This window comes from Schistocerca gregaria, unplaced genomic scaffold (assembly GCF_023897955.1).
Source record: "Schistocerca gregaria isolate iqSchGreg1 unplaced genomic scaffold, iqSchGreg1.2 ptg001248l, whole genome shotgun sequence".
In the NCBI taxonomy this organism is placed as follows: domain Eukaryota; kingdom Metazoa; phylum Arthropoda; class Insecta; order Orthoptera; family Acrididae; genus Schistocerca; species Schistocerca gregaria.
Genome location: NW_026062567.1, coordinates 12,501 through 17,500, shown reverse-complemented (window position 1 = coordinate 17,500; position 5,000 = coordinate 12,501).

The window sequence follows — 5,000 nt, the reverse complement described above, 5'->3', positions numbered from 1 at the left end:
CGGTGACTCAGGCATCCGTGTACTGCCACCACTATCCACCCCCCCCCCCCTCTCTCTCTGCCCCCTTCCCACACAATACCAAATTTAACCAACTTTATCGCTTAACCTAACTGTGGCTGTACCAGTTTATCGCTTAACCTAACTGTGGCTGTACCAGTTTATCGCTTAACCTAACTGTGGCTGTACCAGTTTATCGCTTAACCTAACTGTGGCTGTACCAGTTTATCGCTTAACCTAACTGTGGCTGTACCAGTTTATCGCTTAACCTAACTGTGGCTGTACCAGTTTATCGCTTAACCTAACTGTGGCTGTACCAGTTTATCGCTTAACCTAACTGTGGCTGTACCAGTTTATCGCTTAACCTAACTGTGGCTGTACCAGTTTATCGCTTAACCTAACTGTGGCTGTACCAGTTTATCGCTTAACCTAACTGTGGCTGTACCAGTTTATCGCTTAACCTAACTGTGGCTGTACCAGTTTATCGCTTAACCTAACTGTGGCTGTACCAGTTTATCGCTTAACCTAACTGTGGCTGTACCAGTTTATCGCTTAACCTAACTGTGGCTGTACCAGTTTATCGCTTAACCTAACTGTGGCTGTACCAGTTTATCGCTTAACCTAACTGTGGCTGTACCAGTTTATCGCTTAACCTAACTGTGGCTGTACCAGTTTATCGCTTAACCTAACTGTGGCTGTACCAGTTTATCGCTTAACCTAACTGTGGCTGTACCAGTTTATCGCTTAACCTAACTGTGGCTGTACCAGATTATCGCTTAACCTAACTGTGGCTGTACCAGATTATCGCTTAACCTAACTGTGGCTGTACCAGATTATCGCTTAACCTAACTGTGGCTGTACCAGATTATCGCTTAACCTAACTGTGGCTGTACCAGATTATCGCTTAACCTAACTCAATTTGTCCCTTAACCTAACTCAATTTGTCCCTTAACCTAACTCAATTTGTCCCTTAACCTAACTCAATTTGTCCCTTAACCTAACTCAATTTGTCCCTTAACCTAACTCAATTTGTCCCTTAACCTAACTCAATTTGTCCCTTAACCTAACTCAATTTGTCCCTTAACCTAACTCAATTTGTCCCTTAACCTAACTCAATTTGTCCCTTAACCTAACTCAATTTGTCCCTTAACCTAACTCAATTTGTCCCTTAACCTAACTCAAGTTGTCCCTTAACCTAACTCAAGTTGTCCCTTAACCTAACTCAAGTTGTCCCTTAACCTAACTCAAGTTGTCCCTTAACCTAACTCAAGTTGTCCCTTAACCTAACTCAATTTGTCCCTTAACCTAACTCAAGTTGTCCCTTAACCTAACTCAAGTTGTCCCTTAACCTAACTCAATTTGTCCCTTAACCTAACTCAATTTGTCCCTTAACCTAACTCAAGTTGTCCCTTAACCTAACTCAAGTTGTCCCTTAACCTAACTCAAGTTGTCCCTTAACCTAACTCAAGTTGTCCCTTAACCTAACTCAAGTTGTCCCTTAACCTAACTCAAGTTGTCCCTTAACCTAACTCAAGTTGTCCCTTAACCTAACTCAAGTTGTCCCTTAACCTAACTCAAGTTGTCCCTTAACCTAACTCAAGTTGTCCCTTAACCTAACTCAAGTTGTCCCTTAACCTAACTCAAGTTGTCCCTTAACCTAACTCAAGTTGTCCCTTAACCTAACTCAAGTTGTCCCTTAACCTAACTCAAGTTGTCCCTTAACCTAACTCAAGTTGTCCCTTAACCTAACTCAAGTTGTCCCTTAACCTAACTCAAGTTGTCCCTTAACCTAACTCAATTTGTCCCTTAACCTAACCCACGTTGTCCCTTAACCTAACTCAAGTTGTCCCTTAACCTAACTCAATTTGTCCCTTAACCTAACTCAATTTGTCCCTTAACCTAACTCAATTTGTCCCTTAACCTAACTCAATTTGTCCCTTAACCTAACTCAAGTTGTCCCTTAACCTAACTCAAGTTGTCCCTTAACCTAACTCAAGTTGTCCCTTAACCTAACTCAAGTTGTCCCTTAACCTAACTCAAGTTGTCCCTTAACCTAACTCAAGTTGTCCCTTAACCTAACTCAAGTTGTCCCTTAACCTAACTCAAGTTGTCCCTTAACCTAACTCAAGTTGTCCCTTAACCTAACTCAAGTTGTCCCTTAACCTAACTCAATTTGTCCCTTAACCTAACTCAAGTTGTCCCTTAACCTAACTCAAGTTGTCCCTTAACCTAACTCAATTTGTCCCTTAACCTAACTCAATTTGTCCCTTAACCTAACTCAAGTTGTCCCTTAACCTAACTCAAGTTGTCCCTTAACCTAACTCAAGTTGTCCCTTAACCTAACTCAAGTTGTCCCTTAACCTAACTCAAGTTGTCCCTTAACCTAACTCAAGTTGTCCCTTAACCTAACTCAAGTTGTCCCTTAACCTAACTCAAGTTGTCCCTTAACCTAACTCAAGTTGTCCCTTAACCTAACTCAAGTTGTCCCTTAACCTAACTCAAGTTGTCCCTTAACCTAACTCAAGTTGTCCCTTAACCTAACTCAATTTGTCCCTTAACCTAACTCAATTTGTCCCTTAACCTAACTCAATTTGTCCCTTAACCTAACTCAAGTTGTCCCTTAACCTAACTCAATTTGTCCCTTAACCTAACTCAATTTGTCCCTTAACCTAACTCAATTTGTCCCTTAACCTAACTCAATTTGTCCCTTAACCTAACTCAAGTTGTCCCTTAACCTAACTCAAGTTGTCCCTTAACCTAACCCACGTTGTCCCTTAACCTAACCCACGTTGTCCCTTAACCTAACCGACGTTGTCCCTTAACCTAACCGACGTTGTCCCTTAACCTAACCGACGTTGTCCCTTAACCTAACCGACGTTGTCCCTTAACCTAACCGACGTTGTCCCTTAACCTAACCGACGTTGTCCCTTAACCTAACCGACGTTGTCCCTTAACCTAACCCACGTTGTCCCTTAACCTAACCCACGTTGTCCCTTAACCTAACCCACGTTGTCCCTTAACCTAACCCACGTTGTCCCTTAACCTAACCCACGTTGTCCCTTAACCTAACCCACGTTGTCCCTTAACCTAACCCACGTTGTCCCTTAACCTAACCCACGTTGTCCCTTAACCTAACCCACGTTGTCCCTTAACCTAACCCACGTTGTCCCTTAACCTAACCCACGTTGTCCCTTAACCTAACCCACGTTGTCCCTTAACCTAACCCACGTTGTCCCTTAACCTAACCCACGTTGTCCCTTAACCTAACCCACGTTGTCCCTTAACCTAACCCACGTTGTCCCTTAACCTAACCCACGTTGTCCCTTAACCTAACCCACGTTGTCCCTTAACCTAACCCACGTTGTCCCTTAACCTAACCCACGTTGTCCCTTAACCTAACCCACGTTGTCCCTTAACCTAACCCACGTTGTCCCTTTGCCTAACATAGTTCACTGCTCGGAATCTCTGGTGTCGTTGTTATCCTCATGTAGATGTCTTGCGAGTGTTGCTTACTTTCCACATATTCCTGCTATCCACTGTCAATTGTACTGCAATAGGACTATATCGCCGACCCCCCCCCTCCCCCCCCTCTGTCCCCCTCTGTCCCCCTCTTTGTGTCTCTGTCCTCTCAAGCTGGTCGGTCTGGCGTTTGAGTGTTAAATGAGCCTCGCAGCTGTTCAGTTGCATTCAGATGTCGACGCCCTCAGTGTACGTCGTGGTATGGTCTGTGTCCATTGTCCGCTGATGTCGTACGCGTAACCCACACGCTGTACCGATCATCGGTCGTTACGTACAGAGTGAAGTAGTGTGATACGTGTGACCGTACGCTGGCTGTGCCCAACGGTGTCGAATCTCAATTTCCATATGTTGTGCTTGATGCTACTTGTCTCGTCTCCCAATAACAGCTAGGTTGCACTGTGGTACGCCGTAGAGGCGTGTGGGAGGAACGTACGAACGCATTGTATGTCACCCTGGGTCGCTGGGGGTGGTGGTGCGGTGAGTCAGGTCAGGTCAGGTCAGCGTGAGCCGTCTGATGTAGTGACGCGTGTATTCCGACTTTGTCGTATTGCCTCACACAAAGTGCTACCCTGGTGGACCGCGTTCCATATCTGGGACATGCCGCAGATGCCGGTTGACAGTGGATCGCGGAAGGTACATCGCATACGTGCGCGGGCCACCTTCCACGTGTTCTCTTCTGCACATGTCGCAGTGTGTATGTGGTCTGATGTAGCGTGTCGTGACACATGACATCCTGGCATGCAAGAATTGTTGAATTCGCAAATGTAGGTGGACATCTACGTTTACTGCCCAAGATACGCAAATGAACTGGAAATCCGTTGTTGAGCGGTTGTTCACGCTGGAGGTGAATCTGTGATGGCGACGATCGGTACAGCTATTAACCGGTTGTTTCAGCGGTACCCGCCACATCCACACGCGTGACTAGGCCCATGTGGGTATGAAGCGATACGCGGCGGTGGCTTGGTGGGACTGTTCCCGGCCGGTGAAGGGGGGCCGCCCGGCGTGTTGGCCGCGCGCTGCGTGGGCGCACGCGCAACAGGCGGCTGGTGGGGGGCGCCGAGTGGCAGGAGCGCCAGCCGACGGGCCCGGCAGGCGGCGCAGCTACGCTGCGGCGCACCCTGCACGCGGCGCCTGGCGGCCAAAGTTGGTTCAGCCGAGCCCGGTGCGAAGCGCGGTGGACATCTGCAGTGTGCTGGTCTGATTGAGGACTGTGTGCGTTGAGGATGCGCCGCCGCCTGGCACTCGGCGCCGCGACGCCGTCTGCTGCTCGGTCGCCCCAGCGGTTCTCGCAGGTGGTTTGTATCGCAGTTGTGCGGACGTGTTGGCGCGTGCGCTGTGCTGGGAGAGTTCGCTTCTGCACCCAAGTGGGGCTTTGCCCTTGTGTGGCGCTGGCGTTGGAGCTGCCGGTCACCATAGGTGGCGCGTGTTGTCTCCCGCCGGCAATGCCACGACAGCACGCTCCCGGGCCTCTGTCGGCAGCGGCA